The following is a 27,708-nucleotide window of genomic DNA, read 5'->3' as shown; positions in this document are numbered from 1 at the left end:
CTTAAAAACGAATAAATCCAAGGCATTTGTTCGTGGGAGGGGCCAGGATTCGTAGTGCACTGGTCCCCCTCACATGCCAGGACACCAACCGGGCACCCTAGGGGGCACTTTTACAAAAACAAAAAAAATGGTAAAAGAGCTCCCAGGTGCATAAGCACCCTTCCCTTGTGTGTTGAGCCCCCCAAATCCCCCTCAAAACCCACTGCCCACAAGTCTACACCATTACTATAGCCCTAAGGGGTGAAGGGGGGCACCTACATGTGGGTACAGTGGGTTTGGGGGGGGTTGGACGACTGATAAGCATTAAGCAGCACAATTGTAACAGGTAGGGGGGATGGGCCTGGGTCCACCTGTCTGAAGTCCACTGCACCCCCTAACAACTCCTCCAGTGACCTGCATACTGCTGCCAGGGAGGTGGGTATGACATTTGAGGGTGAAAATAAAAAGTTGTGAAACATCATTTTTTGTGGTGGGAGGGGGTTAGTGACCACTGGGGGAGTCAGGGGAGGTCATCCCCGATTCCCTCCAGTGGTCATCTGGTCATTTAGGGCACTTTTTGGGGCCTTATTCGTGAAAAAACAGGGTCCAGGAAAAGTGTCCTAAATTCTAGCTAAAAACGCATACTTTTTTCCCATTATCGGTGAAATGCGCCCATCTTTGTTCGGCAGATAACCACGCCCCAGTTCCGCCTTCGCCATACCTCTGACACGCCCCCATCAACTTTGTCCGCATCCGCGATGGAGTGCAGTTGAAAACGTCCAAAAATCGGCTTTCGATTATACCGCTTTATTCGTTTTTGTGAGATAAACATCCATCTCCCGATTTAGGTCGGAACTTGGGCGTTTTTCTCGTTCGATTATAAGCAGGATAGGGAGTTAGTAGAACAAATCTTAAACATTCAGGTTTCCAGAAAGATTAATGTTTTGCTAGACAGCTTGATGTCCATTCAAAGGTAACTGGTTAAAAGGAGGAGGGCTGAGAGGCAAGTTATGAGCATGGTTATGTTGTAAACAGATAGTAATATCCTGAAAAACTTAACTGGATAAATCAGTCTACTAAATAGTAGGTTTGAAGATAACTGGTTCTCTCTTTAAATATCCTGATAAAATTAATTGGATAATGTGCTGAACATTGACCTCATGAGGTTTACAAGCATGTAGAGAGAAGATATAAACTTTATATATACATTTTTTTTTGTTTTTCAGAGATCAGTAGTAATAATACTAATTATTATAATCAGAATAGTTGTTCATATACATAAACGTATGCATATTTTATCAATGAGTATGTTGAAAATAATATTGTTATTCTCTGTCAATATATATATTTTATAATTGAGGTATATCAAGTAATTGATGAAAATAGAAATAGAAATGTGTGGAACCCAGGACATGACAAAATTAAGGACCCTGTGTACTAAGCATTTTTCCTAAAGACACAGAGATTCAATATTCAAAGGACTTCTACCCAGAGAAGTGCCAGGGAGAGAGGGATATTCAGATAATTTAAGTGCATTAAATTTAATGGGAAAGAAAAACAGTTTTGTGCTCTTAACAATAGAATTTTCTATCATTTTCAATCAAACTTGTTTAAATGTTAGTGGCAGGCATATGCCAGAAAGGCAACAACACTCCATCACATTATGAGTGGCATGAAGACCCCATGGGAACAAAAGAAGAGTAAAGGGCACTAATAGAGGGTTAAATAGAAACCATCATTGACAGGAAGACCCAAGGCACCAGGAGGAAGGCAAATCATTACAAAAATTACAAAGATCCTGAGGTACTGGAAGCGTAACAATATAAGAACAGAAGAATAGCCATAGTGGGTCAGACCAATGGTCCATCTGGCATAGTAGCCTGCTTCCAGCAGTGTCCGATCCAGGTCACACTATCTGGCAGAATCCCAAATAGTAGCAACATTCCATGCTATCAATCCCAGAGCAAGCAGCAGTTCCTCCACGTTTATCTCAATAACAGACTATGGACTTTTCCTCCAGGAACTTGTCCAAGACTTTTTTAAACTCACATATGCTAACTGCCATTACCACATCCTCCAGCAACGATTTCCAGAGCTTAACTGTACTTTAGTGAAAAAATATTTCCTCCTATTTATTTTAAAAGTATGTCTTTATAATTTGGGTATCCTCTGGTCTTTGTACTTTTTTGAAAGAGCGAAAAATCAAGTACTGATATTGGCAGGAAGACCCCAAAGCATAAGGTGAAGGATGGAGAAGCACCAACATTGACATGGAAACCTCAAAGAGCCAAAATAGGGGCAGAACAGCACTGATATTAACAGAAAGACATCAAGATACCATAAGTGCGCAGATCAGCACCAAATTTGATATCAAAATCCTGAGGAACTGGGGGAGAGGCGCAACAACACCAATCTTGGCAGAAAGGCACCAAGGCACTGGAAGATAGGAAAAGCAACACCAACATTACCAGGAACACCCCAAGATACTAGGAGAGGGATAGAGCAACCATAAATGTCAGAAACATCACAAGACACCAGGGGGCCGATGCATAAAGGTCCAGCACTAAAGCCAACAGTGCAGACTCCATAGCATAAGATCAGTGCAGAAACTTAGGTCTCCAATGCTCAAAGCAAATGGTATTCAAATTATATGCATGAAATCAAGGGGAAGTACTGTCCCTGGTGCATGTGCACAATCATTTCATGGTAAGCACATCTCTTGTGTGCATGCTGAGGCAAGATCGGAACTGCAATCACACGTTACATAAGTACATAAGTATTGCCACACTGGGACAGACCAAAGGTCGTTCAAGCCCAGCATCCTGTTTCCAACAATGGCCAATCCAGGTCACAAATAATTGGCAAGATCCCAAAAAAGTTCAATATATTTTATGCTGCTTATCTCAGAAATAAGCCATGGATTTTCCCAATGTCAATTTAATAATGGTCTATGGACTTTTCCTTTAGGAAGCCGTCCAGACCTTTTTAAAACCCCGCTAAGCTAACTGCCTTTACCACATTCTCCAGCAACGAATTCCAGAGTTTAATTACACATTGGCACTGTTCTTCTGCACCTTTAAATAAAAGTGTTTTGAAAGACTCATATTTAAGCACAGAAGAATGGTGCTGATATGTGCTTGCCATTTCTGTTTTGCTTGGGTATGCACACATTTGTTTCTCACTATCAGCACAGACTGCATGGGCTTCCATCCCCTTTGGAAAAAAAGAAACCAAAATTTGCAATTTAAAGTGAAGAAATCCTCTTTTGAAAACCTTCAATGCTACCCCTAAGCTGGTGGTAAGTTTCAAGCATTAAGGGCAGCTTTTGTTTCTGCGTTGTTCTCTGAGCATTGGGAAGGAATTCCAAATGACCTCATTAACATCCGTTTGAGTACATTTAAATACAGTTTGCGGCCATCTTTGGTGCTCACATTGTTTCTTGCATTAGAGCCCTCTGAACATTCTGCACAAATTAACTTATGTGTAGTCCGGCACTAATCACTTGCAACGCTAGCATTAGATTCTGAGCATCAGCCCCCAAGAGAGGGATACAGCAATTCTGTTATTGGTAGGAAGACACAAGGCACTGGAAGAGCATCATCACCAATATCAGTATCGAGACCCCAAGGAAACAGGATAGGAGCAAAGCAGTATAACATTGGCAGAAAGACCCCAAGAAACCAGGAGAGGGCATTGCAGCATCACCAACATTGATAGGGAGACCTCAGGGAACTGAGTGATAGGCAAAGTAACACTGATATAGGTAGGAAGACTCCAAGAAACTAGAGTGCAGAGTAGCATCAACATTGGCATGAAGACCCCAAGGATCTAGTTGACCTGGTTTTACAGCCTGTCTCACTGACACAGCACTAACACAGACTACTCAACAATTACTGTGGATTCTTTTGGATTCGTATTAGGTAAATGAGACTTTTATTAGAGGTTCACTTTCAACAGAGGGTAAGATATATACACAATGATTAAGTTATATAACTGAAAAAAAACAATACCTATCTATGGAGATAGCAGCAGCAAAATTGATAGGAAGACCTTAAAGCACTGGCAGAGGGTATAGCAATACCGCCATGGGTAGAAGGACCCAAGGCACTTGGAGAGGGAAACAGAAACCTTTAAGCAGATATCTATTCAGCAGTTGACCCTCCAGTGTTCATTCAGTTATTTTTGTTTGTTTTTTGTAGATTGAAATATGATATATTTTCAAAAGTCCATTAGAATTTAGGTCACTGTGTTCCATCTGTGAGTCATTACCTGACAATTTTGGTACCTTTGATCAGCCTCTGATTCCCAAAATACTCTCCCATATACTAAACCAAAAGAACTTTCCAAACTTCAAACTTTGGTCATGGAGTACAAAAAATCCTGAAAGGGAAAATGCTTCAGTATCCTCACCTCCACCCATTGCACAAGCTTACAGGGTGAGAAGGACTTTACCAGGGTAATCTTGCACCACAGGCATAAAAAAACCCCTTTCAAATCAATTGGTAAAGTCCTTATCACCCTGTAAGGTTGTGCAACAGGTGGAGGTGAGGGTATTGAGGCTGTTTCCCTTTCAGGATTTTTTTGTGTTCCATGGGCATTGTTTGAAGTTTGGAAATTAATTTGGGCTTAGTATATGGGAGAATATTTTGAGAATCAGTGGTATATTTGACTCTTTCATCCTCTTCATTAGTGGACCTTTGATCAGCCTGACATCGTTCACATAGAAAAGTTGACATTGAGATTATGTAAGGCTAATTGTTACCTCAACCCGTATCCTAGTTACCCATTGAAATACTTTCCAGAACTGGCTTAGTGCCAGTTCATACATTTTATACCAGCCCTAGAGCTGGTTTAAATGTCTACACCAATATCGTTTAGGTGAGTTACAGTATTTCATAATCTGTGTGTGTGCTTATCTGTTATCCAAAATTCACCCTTGTTCATACCTACTGGCAAAGTATATACCATCATGCTAAAACACATCCTTTTGTGCCAGGCTGTATTATATAAAAGGTAACTTACACTCGTCTGTGTCCATATATACATGTAGTCATGAAAATACCACCATAGTGGGCATGCATTTTACCACTTAGGATACACACCCCCTTAAAATTACCCTTAAAATGCAACTCTGCTCCTTTGTTTATGAACAGTTACCAACCAATTTTTAGCTTACTGGATTTGATCATAATTATTCAATCCTGTCTCTCAGCTTGATTACATGTTTTCCTAAAATGAACTGGTAGGCTGGATGCAGCATAGTTTGATTAGAGAACTGGCCTTGGAATTTAAATTGTTCCTCATCTTTTTGTTAGAAGATATGCATGCTTTGACAGATCATGGACAATCAGGCCAAGAAAGACCAATTGTCCTATCAGCAGTACTCCTATACCTTCTATATCAGTTGTGTATCAGAGGTAATATTGCTGCCAGGTACAATTTTTTTTTTTTTTACTAGATCACTAGACCATCTTTACCATCTGCATTCCCCCTCCCCCCCCCCCGCCTGCGTCTATCACCATAAGCCATAATTTATCAGAGTTTAAAAGGAGTTCTCAGAACCCCACCTCACCCCATACCTTGATGTGCATCCACCACATTTCAGTAGAGAGCGTCAGACAGTGACAGCAGTGTTCATATCCCATCAGCTGACAAGCCCAGAGCCTCCTTGCTGCTGCATCCCACCCTTGTGGAAGCAGGAAGTGGCATCAAAAGGGGGAAGGGCACAGCAGCGAGGAGGCTCTGGGCTCGGCAGTTGACGGGATATTACTACTACTACTACTACTTAGCATTTCTATAGCGCTGCCAGGGTTACGCAGCGCTGTACAAGTTTAAACACGGGGAGGGACAGTCCCTGCTCAAGAGAGCTTACAATCTAACGGTAATAGACTACGCAGTCAGTGTAGGTAACAGGAATGGGGAAGGTGGTTAGGCGCCAAAAGCAAGGGAGAAGAGATGGGCCTTGAGTAAGGACTTGAAGATGGGCAGGGAGGGCGCATGGCGTATGGGCTCAGGAAGTCTGTTCCAGGCATAAGGTGCTGCGAGGCAGAAGGGGCGGAGTCTGGAGTTAGCGGTGGTGGAGAAGGGTACAGATAGGAGTGATTTGTCCTGAGAGCGGAGGTTACGGGTGGGAACATACGGGGAGAGGAGGGTAGAGAGGTAATGGGGGGCAGCAGATTGAGTGCACTTGAAGGTCAATAGAAGAAGCTTGAACTGTATACGGTAGTGGATTGGGAGCCAGTGAAGCGACTTAAGGAGGGGGGTGATATGAGAGTATCGGTTCACGCGGTAGATATGAACATCGCTGCCTGATGCTCTCTACTGAAATGTGTATCCACATTAAGGTACGGAGCAGGGAGGTGTTACGAGACAGGAAGACAGACATGCCAGAGATGTGGAGCCCTCAGAAGCGCAGGGCCCTGTGTGACCGCCCCTGTCACCCCTGCTTAAGACCAGCCCTGGCGGTAACTGCTCCCGCCATCAATTTCTTTTCAGGTTACACATGCTAATGCTAATATTAGTGCACGAACTGAAAGAGAAATACTAGAATTTACCATATTTCCTGTGCTTGCTACAAATGGACTTAGCATTTGGGAAAGTCCCACTAAACCCATTTACTACCACACTTGAGTAGATGTACACCACAGCATCGTGGTGAAACAGTGTATTTGTCACCTTCATGAGGAAACAAGAGAATTCAGAATAAAGTACACCAGGGAAAGAAGTTTGGATTTTTGATAGTAAACATGACTCCCTTATAAACTCAGACAATTGTGACTTACACAGGGGTTCCTTTCAGCAATATTTAAAATCTTATTGTAATGTAGCATTAACCTAACCAACCAAGAGTCTACTAGGCTAAGATGCAACCTTGTGGTTGTATACAATATAATATAGTTTTTTAAAGAACAAATAATTTTAAAAATAGCGGTATCTGCTCTATAATTTATTAGCTTCTCTCTGGCTTCTTGCTAGGCCCAACTTATGCTGTAGAGGGAATATAGAGTTGCTGGCATTCTCTAAACCCTGGAATTAAGATACAAATAAGCTTTAGGACAGCATTTGTTTCTGAGAACAGTGAATGTAATTCTATATCTCTAGCAAGAGAGTAGGGCAGTATTTAATATTGCTGACAATTCAGTCACTCCAGTGTACCTTTAATTGCTGGATATATTTCTACTGTTCGCTATTATTTTTGCAGTAGGTAAGAGAAAATCCATTCTTTTGTTTCAGTTTGCCTACCTGGATAAACAAAATAAGTTTAAAAATGTATCCTGTTTTTCTGCAAGATGTGAAGAAAAGGAATGATGCATATCATAATGTATTTTCATCATAATTTAGAATATTAAATTAATTTTGCATGCCAGTGAAGGTCGTGTATTTTTGCACCTTCCTAATCACATAAATAACTTGCATGAATTGGTGTGACTGTTTGTTATTAGTAATACAAAAACTGGAAAAATACAGAAAGACACCCCACAATCCTCGGAAAAATGATGTATCAGATACAAAGAACCAAAGATCAATGCTATATAAAGTAGGCTAACAGCAAAATAAGGTAAATAACTTTTTAATACTTATACCGCAGCACTCATGATGTCAATTTGTAAATCTCTCAATGCTTTTGTTAAAAGAATACCCTCAGAAAAGTCCACCTATTTTAAGGCAATATCATTGTTTTTTGCCCGGTGGCGACTATGGTGCAGTCGACAGCATCTGGCTTGAAAGGAGGTATTACACGGCATTAACCCAAGTCCCTGAGGAAATTGTTGAAACCTGCGGAGTCGAGCGTCATCAGGGGAAGCTGATTGGGCAGTCACATTTTGTGACTGGGAAGCAAGTTGGACAAGCAAGCCGAGTATTTTTCACCAAATGAGCAAGTGGAGCATTTCTACTAAAACATTCTTTGAAAAAAACGTCTAAAGATAAGTTCACGTTTTTCAACATTGTGCACTATATTATTTGCTAGCACTTCTTGATTTAGGCAATAGCACTTACACTTGTGATTAAGAGTTAGCCCTATGAAAGATGTGCTATGCCACTGGGCAAAAACCAATGATATTGTCTTAAAACAGGTTGGCTTTTCTGTGGGTACTCTTTTAACAAAAGCATTGAGAGATTTACAAATTCACATCATGAGTGCTGCGGTATAAGTATTAAAAAGTTCTTTACCTTATTTTGCTGTTAGCCTGCTATATATAGCATTGATCTTTGGTTCTTTGTATCTGTTCTTAGTAGTAGACATTTAGCCATAGAAATTACAAATGATTGCAAATGTTGGCAGTAGTTGGATAGCTTATTTTACATAGTGGCTACTGGGCCATAAAATGTCAAAGTGCATGGCTAAAAACTAGCTGAAGTTGAAAGTACTGTAAATGTTTTCTTGCTTGCAACAAACTCTGGCTTGAAGTGACTTTTTGTTCATGTTGGGGGATAATTTTGTAACAGAGCACCTATAAAAATGTAACTGTTTTGTGTCTGATTTGTAAAGGCCATCAGCAATTTCCAAATTACATGAGAAATCTATTGTACAGACCATCAAACCACTCTCATTATGTCAATAAAGCAATTTTTGTATTCATATTTATGAACTATCATACAAAAGAAATTATGGTGAATATTTTAGAAGCTCTATTCCTGTTTTGGACATCAGAAAACCAGCATTTAGATATCAATATTGCATGGATGTACAAATCCCCATTAAAAAAAAACAGGATATGGATGCCTAAAACTGCAGTATGTCCGACATGGTCTGGGTGTCTTTTGGGTGGGACCAGGGAGGGGCCAAAAGATGGATATCCAGTTCTGATTACAGAATGGGAAGGGACATCCATGTCCAAAAAGATGGACATCTGTGTTTAGACCTGGTACTTGGCATGTCCAGGTTACAGAAAGGTGCTCTGATTGAGCAGTTCTCCACTAGAGGGAGTAAGGGAAGTCACAATAGGTATTTTTTTGTCCTGAAGAGTTCACAATTTATTTGGGGGTCCTTTTACTAAGTCACGTAAGCGTCTACATGCGCCCAATGAGTGCCAAAATGGAGTTACCATCCGGCTATGGCATGGCTCTTGTGGCAATTTCATTTTTGACGTGCGTCTGGAAAATATTTTTTATTTTCAGCCGCACATAGCGGACGCGTACAGGTCATTACTGCCCAGTTACCGCACGAGTCTTTACCACTAGGTCAATGGCTGGTGGTAAAGTCTCAGATCAAAAATGGACGCACGGCAAATTGCCGCACGTCCATTTTCAGCAAAAAATTTTAAAAGGCCTTTTTTATAGGTGCGCTGAAAAATGGATCAGCGTGCGTTCAAAACCCGTGCCTACACTACTGCAAGCCATTTTTCAGCGTGCCTTTGTAAAAGGACCCCTAAGATATTTATTTATTTATTTATTTATTTATGTTAAAGAGAAGAAAATTACAAATAGCTCAGTAGGATTTGAATCTGTGACCTATGGCTCTCTGTTCAGGTTTGCATCTGACTGCTCTAACCATGAGACGACTCCTCCACCTGGAGGACTCTGTGGCCATTTTATAATATGAACATTCCTATGCTGCTGCAAAGTCCTCCATGCCCTTTGTTTTACCTCATAATTTGAACGTTTCAGTTTGTGAAATGGATGTTCATGCTGACGTAGCCAGCATTTCGCCATCCATTTCTCATGTATTTTAGAACAGGCTGCAGATCCTGTTCTAAAATACATGAAAAATAGACATCCATATGTGATGCACACACTTTGATGTCCATATTCTGAGTTGGACGTCCTTTCTAAAATCTTAATCTTTATGCCATTCATAAGACAGGTTGCATTATGTCAGATTTAATCATCAGTCAGGTTTCTATTTCATTGAATAACATCTTTTATAACATATAGATTGAAATTAACAAATAAGTCAATTTATCTCAAATGCAGAAAATTTCTGAAAAAGAGCTTCAATACAACATTATGCTTTGAGCCCCTGGCTATGTCTCAGGGAAACCTTCTCACAAAGTTTATTGCCATAAATCTCTACTGGATTCTTGACCATTGAATTCTAGAATAGAAAAAAATGGTGTCAGCGCATTCTTTTATCCAAAATCACATGAATCTTCCAAATCAAAAACCATATTTGTTCAAACTAACATAATCCATTTAAGTTCTTAGATCAGACCCTTGGGATATAGAGATTGTAAGATATATGTCTAATTTTATTCGCTGTAATTCAGTTGATGGTGTTGATCACTACAATAATTTTCAAATAACACTGAATCAATAATATTCCATTACCAAACCTCAGTTCTGTGAATGTTATCATTCCAGTAAGAAACAAGGAGAGTTTTCAAAAGCCCCATTTTAATCCTATTTTTAATTCATTCAGTCACAATCTCATAGAACATTTGGTCCTACCTACATTCTCAAACAAGCAAGGGCAAATTAACACCTAATCACTAGTGTATGAAAAGGCAAAAAAGTCATTTTGTGTAGTCTTCTCTGTCATTTGCAGAACATTTTGCTTTTCTCTTTCATATCTTTTTTTTAATTTGTCATCTCAGGGCAATGCCAACAGTATGCACTATTTTGCAATAGTAAACACTGATTCAAAATAATGCTCACTATTGCAAAATAGTGCCCACTTTTGTTGCAATAGTGTGCCTTGTTGAAAAATGGTCTACACTATTGATGACAGAAAAAAAAATCCAAAATGTCAGTATTTTTCCCTGTGTCAGACTAAAAATAAGAGAAAACAACATGGGAAATGTTGTTTCAAATGAGTACACATCCATATAAATCACATATGAGGAATCACAATTAGTAATGGTTATGAAAATCAAGGCTATATTCAATACCATCAAGACCTTCAACCATAAAGCTACACCAGGAACATGTTCTACTCACTTTGTGTTCATGGGTTAAAGACTTTTTTGATTGGGTCATCTTATCTTAATGGTTAAGATCTCTCCAATATGTGACTATCTCTGGGGAAAAATGACTAAAGTCACCAGAAACAAAAAAAATGAGGTTTTAATGAATTCCAACAGAGCAAACAAATTGTAATACAACAGTCCAAACCCCATCCTTTTTGTGGAAATATTAAAAAGTTACAGAAGTGCAAACATGTAATTTTTTCAGACTGCTTTAGGACCATGACATGAAAAATTGGCCATTCTCAACATTCTAGATCTGCTACTTTAGTCGCCTTTTCCCAGAGATGTTTACATATTTTTTCCATGTTGAAAAGCTAGTAAAAAAAAGGCTCCTGAAAAAAAAAAATGATAATATATGCCAAAACTTATCTAGGTATTTAGGGGTCAATTTACTAAGGTGCGCTGAAAAATGGCTTGCGGTAGTGTAGTAAAAGGGCCCCTTAATGACATGAGAAATACCATGTATAATGTATAACACGTCACTCTATTGGTAGACTCTCACTAGTAGAAATTTAACAAAAGCTCATGATGGTCATACTTAGTCCTTTTATATTCCCATGTGATTACAGTTATTGAAGAGCCTTTTTGTAGAAATGATTAGTTAGAGCTTTCACTTTATCTTTAAATCCTGGAAACAGGAACTGATACTTCAAAGACTCAAAAATTGAGTGAAATAAACTTGTTTTCAGTGTATATGGAGGATGACGTTCAAACTGCAAATAATTTTATCTACTTCCTTATAATATAGAATAGTACTTATAGATCCTTGATGTTTTATAATCTGAATATCCAAAATCTTAGGATTGATGACAATTCATTGGTCTTCACTGAATTTATTCAACTGATGCCATGGTCCATATAAAATTATGTCACCAAACATTTTGACAAGTCAATATATTTAAACACTGTGGTGCATGATAGACATATCTCTCTTCAAACTCAGTTACACGTATTACATGTAACCAGAGGTAGCACTAATGTTGCTCCTATAGCTAAATCATAATTTGCTAAAAAAAGAAAAACCTTATTTCAAAATTAAAAAATAACGTCAACATGGAAATAATCCGAGAGGACATCCAATGATAACATTTTTATGATAGCATTAAATGTTTCATTCTGTGTTATTTGGGTATATAAAGCTATCATATCTAAGATGTCCAACGATGCTTCCACTAATATATTGTTAATATCCATCACTGACTACAACATATGAGATGTGTCTTTAACAAAATATTATGCTTGCATTACCCTAGGTCTCAAAAACAAATCCCAGTATTTCACATAGACATAAACCTCCTGATATTCAAAACCATTTAACCGGCCAGGAACAGCATCTGGCCGGTTAAATGTACTTAGCCAGCTAAGTGTTAATATTCAGCATGAGATAGCCTGCTATCTCAGCTGAATATTGGTGCTTAGAGGCTAGCAGATGACTGGTTATGTTACATAACATAGAGGGGCATAATCGAACGAAAACGTCTATCTCCATGGGCGTTTATCTCCGAGTTCGGGTACGTGAAGGGGCGGACCGAACCGTATTTTCGCAAAAAAATAGACGTCCATGTTTTATTTGACAATGTGTGAGCTGGGCGTTTTTGTTTTTCAGCGATAATGGAAAATGAAAGCGCCCAGCTCAAAAATGAATAAATCCAAGGCATTTGTTCGTGGGAGGGGCCAGGATTCGTACTGCACTGGTCCCCCTCACATGCCAGGACACCAACCGGGCACCCTAGGGGGCACTTTTACAAAAACAAAAAAAAAGGTAAAAGAGCTCCCAGGTGCATAGTACCCTTCCCTTGTGTGTTGAGCCCCCCAAATCCCCCTCAAAACCCACTGCCCACAAGTCTACACCATTACTATAGCCCTAAGGGGTGAAGGGGGGCACCTACATGTGGGTACAGTGGGTTTGGGGGGGTTGGACGACTAAGCATTAAGCAGCACAATTGTAACAGGTAGGGGGGGATGGACCTGGGTCCACCTGCCTGACGTCCACTGCACCCCCTAACAACTGCTCCAGGGACCTGCATACTGCTGCCTGGGAGGAGGGTATGACATTTGAGGGTGAAAATAAAAAGTTGTGAAACATAATTTTTTTGTGGTGGGAGGGGGTTAGTGACCACTGGGGGAGTCAGGGGAGGTCATCCCTGACTCCCTCTGGTGGTAATCTGGTCATTTAGGGCACTTTTTGGGGCCTTATTCGTGAAAAAACAGGGTCCAGGAAAAGTGCCCTAAATTCTACCTACAAACGCATACTTATTTTCCATTATCGGCGAAAGGCGCCCATCTCTGTTCGGGTGATAACCACGCCCCAGTTCCGCTTTCACCACGCCTCCGACACGCCCCCGTCAACTTTGTCCGCATCCGCGACGGAGTGCAGTTGAAAACGTCCAAGTTCGGCTTTCGATTATACCGCTTTATTCGTTTTTGTGAGATAAACGTCCATCTCCCGATTTAGGTCGGAACTTGGGCGTTTTTCTCGTTCGATTATAAGCAGGATAGCCAGTTGGCACCAATATTCAGTGTCTGGCCATCTATGTTAAAGGCGGCCATATATGGCTGCATTAATAGTTATAATATCTTTGGTTGGTTCCATAACCGACCAGAGCTGAATATTGGCTTGGCCGGTTATAGTCAAACTGGCCAAAAATAAACTGGATATTTAATGCTGGTTCCTGGAAGTGGCTAGACATTGCATATCTGGGCTGAGCGCCGACCACGGGAGTTAGCCAGACTAACTCCCGTGGTCTGAATATTGGGCCCAAAGTAAACAATTCTATAATTGTATGCCTCCAATTAGACATTCAGAGAGCACCCAGTAGAAGCCTATTCTAAAACAGAAAGTAGGTGCCTACTTTCTGTTATAGAATTCTAATGCAGCTGGATATTACACCAGCCATATATATATAGTAACATAGTAAAAGACAGCAGAGACCTGAGCAGTCAATCCAGTCTGCCCCCACGAGTTGTGGTAAAATAACCCATCTTAACGGTAGCCCATGTTGATAACTTCCCCCATGGATATCATTCTGTTAAAAACTACTCTTCTTTTTTAGTCAAAATATCTCTTTCATAAGATTTGGTAATAATACCTTCAACATGGACCAAGTCAAGAGATGAGTTAGATGGATTCGTCAGTTGAATCAATCCAGTGAATACTAACTTATAGTTCATTATGGCGTGGAGGAATGGCCTAGTGGTTAGGGTGGTGGACTTTGGTCCTGAGGAACTGAGTTCAATTCCCACTTCAAGCACAGGCAGCTCCTTGTGACTCTGGGCAAGTCACTTAACCCTCCATTGCCCCATGTAAGCCGCATTGAGCCTGCCATGAGTGGGAAAGCATAGGGTACAAATGTAACAAACAAATTAATCATCTTTGAGTTTTTGGATTATAAAACATCAAGTATCTACAACTACCGCTTAATATTGTAAGGACATGGAGAGAAATGTGTTATTTGTGGTTTTAAAGTCTTTGTCTTTATAAATTGAAAGCAAGCTTACCAATCAGTCAATTTTTGAAATCTCAATGTACTTGCTCCTCTTTTCATGATTTTAAAGATAAAGCAAAATATCTAACTTTGTTTTTACAAAGGAGGTATCCAATGGCTGTAATCAAATGGTGATATTAAAGGACTAAGTATGACCATCATGAATATTTGTTAAAGAGAGAATCGTACAGTACTTTGACATCTGTTTTGCCTTAAACATTTGGCTTTTTTCATGCTGTTAAAACCCTATATAAGTTTTGGCATGCATTATCAGTTTTTGAATTTTAGAGGAGTCTCCTTTGATAGTATTTCAACATGAAAGAAATATTGGAGCGATGTTGACCATTAAGACAACCTAAGCAAATAAGTCTTGTGTACATAAAAATGTGTGAGAAATGATCCTGGTGTAGCTCAATGGTTGAAGGTCCCCTTTGGAGATCTCCAAGTAATGATTATAAAATCAAGATCAGATTCAGTACTAAATGTGATTCCTCATGTGTGATTTACGTGATAATTTGCTCTTGCTCATTTATGTGTAGGTAAGACCAAATGCTCTATGTGAATGTCATTAAACAAGCATAGTAGTAGGGTTAAAATAGGGCTTTGGTGGCTCCTCTTGTTTCTCATGGGAAAATCCATAGAATTGATGAATTGGCAGATTATTGATTCAGTGTTACTTGAGAATCTTGGTTTTGTTCAGAACTATCAGTTGAATTTTGCAAAACAATATTAATTTACACTATCATCTATGCACACTGAGGTTTTAAATAGAGATCTAGAATGGATAATGGTAGTTTGAACAAATGTGTTTTTTTAAATGGTTTGGAAAATTCATGTGATTTGGGATAAGAGAATACACTGACGCCATTTTTTCTGTTCTAGCAATCAAGAATCCAGTAAAGATCTGTGGACCATAAATTTTGTGAAACTTTGTGAGGAGGTTTCCCTGAGGCATAGCTGGGGGCTCAAAACACGATATGTCGGAACTCTTCTTCAGAGATTTTCTGCATTTCAGATAAGTTGACTTTTATTCAAGATTAGTTGATTTCAATCTATGTGTGAAATATTTGGACTTGTATAACAGGTGCTGGTTAATCAAATAGAAGCTGGACTGATGATTAGATCTGAGAGACAGCAATTTATCTTATGAATATCTTAACAGGGGCTAACTTGGTGGAATTGGTGCAGGAGCATTTGACCCAGATAGATGGTTTGGATATGGCACAGTTCAGATTCTGAGCCATTTTTTAATATGGAGATCATGATGACTGTCCTCTTGATAACATGGCACAGTGATTGGATTATACCAGATAGAACCATCTAGTCCTTGATTTTTTATTTGCTTTTGATATCTTTCATTATGGGATATTGTTGAAGAAGCTATCTGGGCTGGTTATTAAAGAGGGAAGACTGTTGGTTCAAGTTTTTTTTATAGAGAACAAAAGTTAAAACACTGTGCTTAAGGGATGTTGTAAGGGAAGTACCATAGAATTTTCCATTTTCTCCAATTCTGTGTAATATATACTTAAGCTTGTTGATTAGGGCTCACTTGAGAAATAAAATTGGTATGTTCTTAGGGTGTATGACGTCAATCATATGTTGGATGGGGAAGAATTTTGTAAAACAAAATTTAGAGACAATGGAGATTTTATGGATGAGTATGTCTCCTTCTCCTGAGAATTTTCCAAAGAAAAGGTATGAGGAAGTGGTCTCATATTCAGTAGAACATTAATAGTTCAGAAGTCATTCCAGATTCTTCACTTCAGAGTTAGGTTTCCATGGTGGTAAGAAAAGGACATGTTAATATGCTCATTCTTTTGGTAGGATTTTGACACAGGTTTGATCCTTAGTCATCGAGACTACTGTAGTGCCATGAGGTTACAAGTTATCTGCAATAGAGTAGCAAAGATTATCCAGGATATTAAGCCCTAGGACAAGACCTTGTTGCTTTTGATGGAGTTTAAAACCAGTGGTGTAACCATATGGGGGTAAACATTGGGGATCTGTCCAGGATTTTTTGCACATGCTCACTCCCGGCATCAGTGGCACTTCTCTAAATATATTTGAGGGCTGGCTATGCCCCTGCTTTAAACACTTACAGGATTAAGTTTAAAATGCTGTATTTGAAAGGTGCTGGTCCTGAATATCTGAAGTGTAGGACTGGATGATATCAGCTATGTGGGTACTTTGATCCAAGTAGGGTTGGCTTGTCAGTATAAGAGAAACAACATTTTCTACTCTGTGGAATATGTTACCAGTACAGATGAAGAATGTTGGTCATTGAGATTAACAGAACTCTATTTGAATGTTAGTAGCTTTTTTTATTATGAGAGTAATCAAGGGGAAGAGTCAAGACTTCAGAGGCTTGCCAGGACAGGAACATTGTTTTGGGACAGGTGTGCTTTTTGTTTCTTTTTGGTGAGTTGGGAGTTTTGTGTAGGAGTTACAAAATGGAGGAAGATAGATTAGGTGTTATGGTAGAATGTTGTTAAAGGGTTTTACATATGTTCTTCCTCTATTTAATATGTAAAGGGTTGGCTGTTTTATAACATAAACTGCCTTGAACCAATCGGGAGTCTGTATTTGGCAGTATGTACTGTAGTTATATAATCAAATTAAAGTAATTCCTTAAAGTAGTGGAATTTTACCCCATTTTATGTCTACTAAATGTCATAGACAGCATGTAGGGATATAGATGTATTAGAACATATTTAATTCATTAGTGTTTCTTAAAAGATTTAGGGGTCCTTTTACTAAGGCGCACTAACAGATTTAGCACATGCTAATAATTAGTATGTTCTAAATGATAAGAAGTCTATTATATTCTGTTAGCTTGCCTTAGTTAAAGAGCCCCTTAATATGCACAAAATCATTTTAACACATATTACCCTATGAATTAGCACACACAAAGTCAATTTTCACATGCTAAAATCTTCATTGTAATATACCCAGTGGATAACATGATCATATGTATATGTTTCTGCAGTAGAAACTGAACATCATTATGTATATTTAAAGCTATAGTAATGGCAATATTTATTTAGTATCCTTTTAAAAGATTTTTTTCCATTTCTAATGAGAGAACAAATATTTGTGTTTAAACTTTTTGAAACAGCTTTTGCATCTTGCTCCTAATTGAATCAGGTGTGTTAAAAAATGTTATTAACAAAAAAATTTAAAATACCCCCCCCCCCTTAAAAAAAGCATCCAAACATTGGGATAAAGCCTAAAAGTGATCTGATCCCTAATAGCTTGTCGTATTGACCTTCACCATAGTTGTCCTGAATAGAAGATGCACTTCTTTTGTCCTTCTTTTTGACAATGACATTGCATCTTAAATGTCAAGCTCAGTTCATGTGGAGCTTAAATCTCTGTTGCAGTGCAGTTGTCAGATTAAATCGCGTATGCATTCAAAGACGTCTCCTTACTTTAGGTGTGTATTGTCTGTCTTTGAAAAACAGAATTCCCTCATTGTCCTCCTTTATCTAAAGATTTCTGTATCATTTATGATCCATTTAGATTCTGATGATAAGATGGAGGTCACTTGCTGGCAGCTGTAGCCCTGTCATTTCAACATAAGTAAACTCTGATTGCATTGTCTGTCACAGATGTAATACTCAAGTTCACATCTCTCAGGTCATACCTGCCGAACTATCGGGCACAACACTTTGTTGCTTACATGTCATGTGGTGGTATGGCTGGTTGGGGAAAGATTGCCAAAATCAATTTTAATGATGAGAGAAAAGCAGGAAATTGTGATAACAAAGTGGAAAGAGAAAATTATTAATCAGTTTCCCCAGGATCTGATTGGCATCTCAGATATAACTAATAGTGTCTATGGGTCTCATTTTCAAAAGAGAAAAACGTCTAAACAGTGGCAAAAAGCAGCATTTGGATGTTTTTTTCACAAAAACGTCCAAATCAGTATTTTCAAAACCTATTTTTCAGATGCCTTCCTATAGTTTTTGTCTGCGGTATGTCCAAATCTCAAGGGGGCATGTTGGGGGCGTGTTAGGGGCAGGATTAGGGCATTCCTATGACTTAGATGTTTTTTAAAAACAAAAACCAAACAAATAGGGAATACTCAAAATATATAAAAAAGAAAATATCCCAAAAGCAATAACAACAGGGATGAAACAACACTACTAATAATGGTAAATTTATATGAAAAGAATGGTGACTCTCAGTTGTCTAAGCTGTGATGCCCACGCAGCTAAAGCTTACTAAGGCAGCAAGAACTCTGAGCCATCTATTTCAGGCTCTTACATTTGGTGCCCAGATACATCCATTCCCGTGTGTGTCAGAATGTGAAATAAGTGAAAACTTCCCAAATATAAAGGAATTGTCCCCCCCCCCCCCCCCCCAAATATAAAGACTCCAAAATACAAGAAATAACAAGAGTTCAGTTCAGCATAACAGTCACTAAAAAAGTTGCTAATTTGAAAATCAACAGATTGGTAGTAAAAACTCTACAGAGCTCCGTTTTGTAATTTTCTTCAGGAATCCCAGTATCAGGCAGCGTTAAGGAAAGACTGTAGCTGGAGTCAAATGACTTCAAAATGGTGCGCCATTTTGAAAATCTGACTCCTTTCCACCCCCCAAAAATGTGAATAAACATATGACTTACCAGCCTCTTTGACAGTCTCAGATGTTATAGCCAGGTCTATTAGAGCAGCATGCAGGTACCTGGAGTAGTGTAGTGGTTGGTGCAGTGTACTAAGGAGTGGGGGACTCAGGTCCCTCTCTCCCTCTACCTGTCACACTTGTGGTGGAAACTGTGACCTCTCCCAAAGTCAACAAAGCCCTACTGTACCCACATATAAGTGCCCCCTTCACCCATAAGGGCTATTGTAGTACTGTACAGTTGGGTAGGTTTTGGGTGGGTTTTGGCGGGCTCAGGGGAAAAGATAAGGAGCAAAGGTGAGATGTGTACCTGGGGGGGTCATTGTTTTTAAGTATGCAGAAGTACTTCCTAGGTTGCCCCAGTGCTATCCTGGGATGTTTGGGGAACCAGTCGGCTACAAATGCTGGCTCCTCCTACATCCCACTGACTTCATTTTCTACATTTTGTAAGTATTGTTTTTTTTTAAGGGATCAAAAATAAAATGTCCAAACATAAAACCTTTTTCAAAACAGTATTTTTGAAAAAAAAAAGATAGACACTTTTCTTTTTTGAAAATGTTTGGATTTTGGACATTTTGTGCAAAACGTCCAAAGTCGGACTTAGACATCATATTGAACATGCCCCTCAACATAAAATAAAAAGTCACTGTTTTGAGTCTTCATATGTGCTTCTACTCACAAACAAATCTCGTTGTATAAAGCTTTACATTGACTTTCATCTATAAGCATGAATATGCAATAGTGTACAAGTAGCAGGCAAAGTGAGTACAGTCACCTTGTTATAGATTGGTGATCTCATCTAAGCAACCAGTTTGGTATTTGTGTTCCTCGGAGACTTTGGGTACTTGGAGATAGCATGAAGGCTTCTTTTTTTCACTTTCATATACTCCAAGGATAAGATGATCATATGCATAATCTCCACAGTAGAAACATAACATCATTTTATATTTTTAAAACCATAGTTTTGGCAATATTCAGGTAACAGTTACAATAGCTATGAGCCTCTTCAAGCTGTGCTAGTGGTTCCCACTTGGCAATGCCAATGGAGCCCATTCAAAGAGAATAGGCTTTCCACCTTATAATTGAAAGAGAAAAACGCCTAGATTTCGACGCAAATCGGGAGATAGACGTTTATCTCACAAAAACGAATTAATCGGTATAATGGAAAGCCGATTTTGGACGTTTTCAACTGCACTCCATCGCGGAAGCGTACAAAGTTGACGGGGGCGTGTCGGAGGCGTGGTGAAGGTGGAACTGGGGCGTGGTTATCGGCCGAGGAGAGATGGGCGCCTTTCGCCGATAATGGAAAAAAGTATGCGTTTGTAGCTAGAATTTAGGGCACTTTTCCTGGACCCTGTTTTTTCATGAATAAGGCCCCAAAAAGTGCCCTAAATGACCAGATTACCACCAGAGGGAATCGGGGATGACCTCCCCTGACTCCTCCAGTGGTCACTAACCCCCTCCCACCACAAAACATGATGTTTCACAACTTTTTATTTTCACCCTCAAATGTCATACCCACCTCCCTGGCAGCAGTATGCAGGTCCCTGGAGCAGTTGTTAGGGGGTGCAGTGGACTTCAGGCAGGTGGACCCAGGCCCATCCCCCCCCTACCTGTTACAATTGTGCTGCTTAATGCTTAGTCGTCCAACCCCCCAAACCCACTGTACCCACATGTAGGTGCCCCCCTTCACCCATTAGGGCTATAGTAATGGTGTAGACTTGTGGGCAGTGGGTTTTGAGGGGGATTTGGGGGGCTCAACACCCAAGGGAAGGGTGCTATGCACCTGGGAGCTCTTTTACCTTTTTTTTTTTGTTTTTGTAAAAGTGCCTCCTAGGGTGCCCGGTTGGTGTCCTGGCATGTGAGGGGGACCAGTGCACTACGAATCCTGGCCCCTCCCACGAACAAATGCCTTGGATTTATTCGTTTTTGAGCTGGGCGCTTTCATTTTCCATTATCACTGAAAAACAAAAACGCCCAGCTCACAAATTGTCGAATAAAACATGGACGTCTATTTTTTTCGAAAATACAGTTCGGTCCGCCCCTTCACGGACCCGTTCTCGGAGATAAACGCCCATGGAGATAGACGTTTTCGTTCAATTATGCCCCTCTTTGTAAGCATTACCGCACCAGGAAGAGGCCCTATGTTTGTTCAGATCATTATATTTTTTTTAATTTCAGGGGGACCAGTGCACTACAAATGCTGGCTCCTCCCATGACCAAATGCCTTGGATTTCGCTGGGTTTCAGATCGCTGGCATTTTTTTCCATTATTGCTGAAAAACAAAACTGTCCATCTCAAACCCAGCGAACACTGGCATTTGGCCGGGCCAAACCATATTATCGAAAGAAAAGATGGCTGGCCATCTTTTTCAATAATACGGTTACGGTCAGCTGTTATGCTGCCGCCAAAATAGATCGCCGGCGATCTATTTCGCCGCTGACGTTCGATTATGCCCCTCTATGCCACTATCCTGCTTATAATCGAAAGAGAAAAACGCCTATATTGCGACCCAAATCGGGAGATAGACGTTTATCTCCCAAAAACGAATAAATCGGTATATTTGGACGTTTTCAACTGCACTCCGTCGTGGATGCGGACAAAGTTGATGGGGGCATGTCAGAGGTGTGGCGAAGGCGGAACTGGGGCGTGGTTATCGGCCGAACAGAGATGGGCGCATTTCACCGATAATGGAAAAAAAGTATGCGTTTTTAGCTAGAATTTAGAACACTTTTCCTGGACCCTTTTTATTTCACGAATAAGGCCCCCAAAAGTGCCCTAAATGACCAGATGACCACCGGAGGGAATCAGGGATGACCTCCCCTGACTCCCCCAGTGGTCACTAACCCCCTCCCACCACAAAAAATGAAGTTTCACAACTTTTTATTTTCACCCTCAAATGTCATATCCAGCTCCCTGACAGCAGTATGCAGGTCACTGGAGGAGTTGTTAGGGGGTGCAGTGGACTTCAGGCAAGTGGACCCAGGCCCATCACCCCTACCTGTTACACTTGTGCTGCTTAATGCTGAGTCCTCCAACCCCCCCCCCCCAAACCCACTGTACCCACATGTAGGTGACCCCCTTCACCCCTTAGGGCTATGGTAATAGTGTAGACTTGTGGGCAGTGGGTTTTGGGGGGATTTGGGGGGCTCAACACACAAGGGAAGGATGCTATGCACCTGGGAGCTCGTTTACTTTTTTTTTTGTAAAATTGCCCCATAGGGTGCCAGGTTGGTGTCCTGGCATGTGAGGGGGACCAGTGCACTACGAATCCTGGCCCCTCCCACGAACAAATGCCTTGGATTTGGTCATTTTTGAACTAGGCCGCTTCGGTTTCAATTATCGGTAAAAAATGAAAACGCCCAGCTCAAAAAACGACCAAATCCAATGCATTTGCCTGGCACAAACCGTATTTTTGCAAAAAAAGATAGACGTCCATTTTTTTTGAAAATACGGTTCGGCCCGCCCCTTCACGGACCCGTTCTCGGAGATGGACGTTCTTACACATATGCGTTCGCATTCGATTATGCCCCTCCACGTAATAAAATGTTTATTTGCCCTATAAAAAAAAGTGAAGAACTAGGACCTCAAAGAATGATGGACACTGTCTCCCCTGATAGTTTAAATGTACCTTTTTAGAGACATCTCTAGATCTCAAGATGATGATAAAGAAAGAGATACTCTTCTTATTTGTTTTATACTTGAATCTGATCAAGACTCAATACTTTTTCCATAAGCAGCAAGTTGAGTCAATGAATATGGAATATGGATGTTTACCAATGTCTTTAAGCAGACACAGGAAAAAAATTTCCTTACTATGCATCAGGAAATACTGGCACTTGATGGTCAGTTTTTTCTGTGTTTTCCTGCTAAATGTATGATAAAGTTGAATGAGCAGATATATATTTTTTAGGACCCTAAACAATTGAAATCATTTCTGGACATGAAAAATGATGTTGCTCTATTACCAAAGCCTTTGAATGATAGGATTTGTGTGTTGTTGTTATTTAGATAGTAGACAGGATAACTTGTAAAATTTCCTACATAGTCACTCTTCCATTTACAATATATTTTGGAGTATTATTTGCTTGGCAACATCTCTCATTTTTCTGTCGCCTCTCCTCCTTTCTTGTGGACTTGGACTTTTATACTCAAGGGTTGATTATTTCTTTATTCTTTTTTTCTATTTCTTGTCTTTGATACATATTTGTGTTATTATCTGCTTGAGTCATCATTTTATATAACAAAGCTCTTTTTTGTAATGTTATCTTGAACATTATTAAAAAAATATAAAGAAAAAAAAAGACCTCTCAACTCTCCACAATTATATAGATTCTGTGTCTGTTTGGTTAGAGGAGAATTGGTTAGTTCTAAATATACATGAAACAACTGCTTGTTGGATGGATCACAGGCCATTTAGACCAACCCAAATTGATTCTCTTCCTCTTAGGTAGTCTTATTCCAGTGGTGGACAGTTACAGGTATTTAGGCATAATTATAGACTAATAGTTATGGTTTAATGATCAAATCTCCTCTTCAATTAAGACAGGTTTTGCTACATTGAGACAGGTTAGGGCTCTTCAGCTTGGAGAAAAGGCGGCTGAGGAGTGATATGATAGAAGTCTACAAGATAATGAGCGGAGTAGAGCGGACAGATGTGAAGCATTTGTTTACACTTTCAAACAACAACAAAACCAGGGGACACAAGATGAAGCTAGAATATGGTAGATTTAAAACAAATAGGAGAAAGTTTTTCTTTACTCAGCGTGTAGTTAGACTCCGGAACTCGTTGCCGGAGAATGTAGTGACAGCAACTGGCCTTACGGAATTTAAAGGGGGTTTGGACAGATTCCTGAGGGAAAAGTCCATTGAATATTATTAAATTTGGGGGAGGAGAGGGGGGAGGTTGCCGGGTTCTTGACGCCTGGATTGGCCGCTGTCGGAGACAGGATGCTGGGCTTGATGGACCCTTGGTCTTTTCCCAGTATGTTGGTGCTTATGTACTTATTTGTTTGATAAAACATCTATTGGAAGAAAATGCTTTACATACACTTATACATGTCTTATATCTTGATTAAATTATGGCAATACTTTGTGGGAGTCTTTTACAAAGCGTCCATAAACCCAAAGTGGGCTTACCAAACGCTAAATCAGGACTACCGCTGGCCCAATGCGGCTGCCAGTGGTAGTTCCACCTTGAGCACGCACCATTTCTGGGGGAAAAAGAAAACTCCCGGAAATGGCATGTGCGATGGTAACCCTGCAGTAATCAGGCATCTCTGCTTCTGCTTGCTGCCTGGTTACCCTTGGGTTACCGTGGGGGCCCTTATCGCCACCTCAGTGGCTGGTGGTACGGACTCCCCACCGCATAGCCACATGGTAAGAATTCTCTTACTGCATGGCCATGTTTGTCTGGGAGCTTTTTACCCGCTGCGGTAAAAAGGTTTGCTAACGCAGGGTCCTTTTTCCCGCAGCTTGGTAATGGGCTATGTCGGCATTAGCGCACGGCATTAGCGCACGGCAACTACTAATGCGACTTAGTAAACTGGGGGGTTAAAGCGCCTACAAACATTACAAAATACAGCTATTAGATTATTGGGAATTGTACGTAAATTTGATCACATTACTCCATTATTCATACAGTTTCATTGACTCTCACTTAAGTATAGAATTAATTTTAAGATTTTTTTATGTATGGCCCACAAGGCCTTCTGCCTACATCAGTGCCTTATTTGAGTTCTTTGACAGTTCTTTATATCCCTAGAAGAATTTTTAGGTCATTGCAGTTTTAGAATGGTAGTTCCTCATGTAGCAGAAGCACATTGGGAAGTAACACATGAAAGACCCTTTTTTAGTTAGTCCCTTCCTTAAGGAACAGGCTACCAAGATACGTTGTTGCTGAAGAAATTTTCAAAAAGTTCAAAGTGCTCTTAAAATCTTACCTTTTTTTTTTTTTTACTACTGTTTGTTATAGAGCTGGATAATGAAGGTAAGGCATATTTCCATGGTAACAGTAATCCAGCATATATGTGTGGATTCTTTTGTTTGTTTGTTTGTTTGTTTTGAATTTCATTTGCCATACTGGGACAGACCAAAGGTCCATCAAGCCCAGTATCCTGTTTCCAACAGTGGCCAATCCAGGTCAAAAGTACCTGGCAAGGTTCCAGAACAGTAAAACAAATTTTATGCTTCTTACCCTAGAAATAAGCAGTGTATTTTCCCCAAGTCAATCTTAATAATGGCTTATGGACTTTTCTTCAAGGAAGTTAGCCAGAACTTGTTTTTTTAACCCTGCTAAGTTAAGTGCTTTTACCACATTCTCTGGCAGTGAATTCCAGAGTTTAATTACACACTGAGAGAAGAAATATTTCTCCAATTTGTTTTAAATTTAAAAAGTAGCTTAATTGCGTGCCCCCAAGTCCTAGTATTTTTGGAAAGAGTAAACAAGCAAGTCACATCTACCCTTTCCACTTCACTCATAATTTTACAGACCTCTATTATATCTTCCCTCAGCCGTCTCTTCTCCAAGCTGAAGAGCCCTAGTCTCTTTAGCCTTTCCTCATAGGGAAGTCGTCCCATCCCCTTTTATCATTTTTGTCACCCTTCTCTGTACCTTTTCTAATTCTACTATATCTTCTTTGAGATGCATTGAACAGAACTACACACAGTATTTAAGGTGCTACATTATAACATTATAATTTTCTCATTTTTGTTTTTCATTCCTTTCCTAATAATTCCTAATATTCTATTTGCTTTCTTAGCCGTCGCTGCACACTGAACAGATAGTTTCAATGTATCATCAATGATGACATCTAGATCCTTTTCCTAATGTGAAAACTTGCATCATGTTGCTATAGTTTGGGTTCCTCTTTCCCACATGCATCGCTTTGCACTTGCTCACATAAAATGTCTTCTGCTATTTGGATGCCCAGTCTCCCAGTCTCGTAAGGCCGTCTTACAATTGTTCACAATCCTCTTGCAATTTGACATCTTTAAATAACTGTGTGATCAGCAAAATTAAGTACCTCAATAGTTATTTCCATCTCTAGATCATTTATAAATATGTTTAAAAGCAGTAGTCCCGGCAAGATTCCTGGAGAACCCCACCATTTTTCTCCATTGAGAATACTGACTATTTAACCCTAATCTCTGTTTTCTATCTTTTAACCAGTTTTTAATTTCTAATTTCCTCAGGAGTCTTTCATGAGGTACTATGTCAAATGCCTTTTGAAAATCCAGATACACAATATCAACCAGCTCAACTTAATTCATATGTTTATTCACCCCTTCAAAGAAATGTAGTAGATTGGTGAGGCAAGTTTTCCCTTGACTAAATCCATATTGACTTTGTTTCATGTATATGCGCTGTAATTTTGTTCTTTATAATAGTCTTTGCCATTTTTCCCAGCACCAATGTTGGGCTCACTGGTCTATAATATTCCTGATCACGGGGAAATAGGCAATAGGCCTTTCCTATCATTTTTTATGAAGTTCTTTTCTATGTTGTTTTTATATCTTTTTTTTTAATTATTGTGAACTGTTTAGATCCTATAGCCAGCTTGGCAGTGTATTACATTTTAATAAACATAAACTTAAACATTGACTATCCAGAAACAACGTTGGCCACAGTCAGCAAAATGCTCACCGCCGGCTGAATATTGACCCCATAGAGTTCACACACATAGTTGAAACTACTTTGAAGGAGGTGTCAGTTCATGGTTAGAATTTGTGCACTACTGAGGTTATTCTATGAACTTATTTATAAAGGTCCATATATGCCTTTGTTGCCTTTATACAATAGCCATAACATAGATGTGTTTTTTCTAAATTTTAATAGGTATGAAAATATCCTATTACCAAAATCACCTATATTTAGAGGTGTGCAGGCCAAAAGATGTTTATTTTGTTTAGTTCCTTATGTTATTTAAAGGATGTTTCATTTTAATTAGGGTATACATTTTTTTTTCATTCCAGGGACAATATCACCAGTAGTACATTTTATTGCTAAATAGTTTATTCTGTTGTTCAAATAGAGGGCAATTGTATGTCAGGGCACCTAGAATTATGCTTCTGGAGAGTGTGCAGTAGTTGTTCCATAAAGGAATGTAGGCACTGACTTTCCTGCATAGAATGGCGGCATAACCAGATATTAATACACCTAACGTTTAGGCATGAGCATTTATGCCAACCATGGAGCTGGAATAAGGACGAGCACCCACGTGTGTCAGGTACCCATGTAACTTGCAGTATTCTGGGGCCCTTTTACAAAGTGTTAGTAAGTTCAACGTGGGCTTACCACATGCTAACTTGGGACTATTGCTGGCCAATGTGTTCACTGTTGGTAGTTCCAACTGAAGCTCATTGGTCAAAACCCTCCATTTTTTAAATCAACTTTTCTTTTGTTACAAACTCTTCAATTTGTTATATATTCCACACTCTTCAACTTATAGCATTTAAATAATGATTTAACATGGGATAGAGACCAGCACTTAGGGATCATTGTTAAGTTAAGTGCTAGTCTCTATCCAGCGCTGAATCATTATTTAAATGCATCAAGTTGAAGAGTATGGAATAATAATAAGTTGAAGAGTTTGTCACAAAAGAAAATGAGGTTTTTGGCCAATGATTCAGCTAAAGGTAAGGACAATTATGCTGCAATGATAAAGACTTCTAAAGTCTTTTCCTCCATTACATTGAGGCATTTAGCCAGTTGA

At 39.5% G+C, this 27,708-nt stretch overlaps 1 protein-coding gene across 1 annotated transcript in view; it reads left to right on the top strand.

Annotated features, from left to right (window-relative positions):
* Nucleotides 1–27,708, top strand: part of TLL1 (tolloid like 1) — a 499,423-nt gene that overhangs the window by 320,609 nt on the left and 151,106 nt on the right. The window lies entirely within an intron of this gene.

The sequence above is a fragment of the Microcaecilia unicolor genome, chromosome 2, assembly GCF_901765095.1.
Source record: "Microcaecilia unicolor chromosome 2, aMicUni1.1, whole genome shotgun sequence".
Taxonomy (NCBI): domain Eukaryota; kingdom Metazoa; phylum Chordata; class Amphibia; order Gymnophiona; family Siphonopidae; genus Microcaecilia; species Microcaecilia unicolor.
This window is presented reverse-complemented; position numbering and strand designations above follow the sequence as displayed.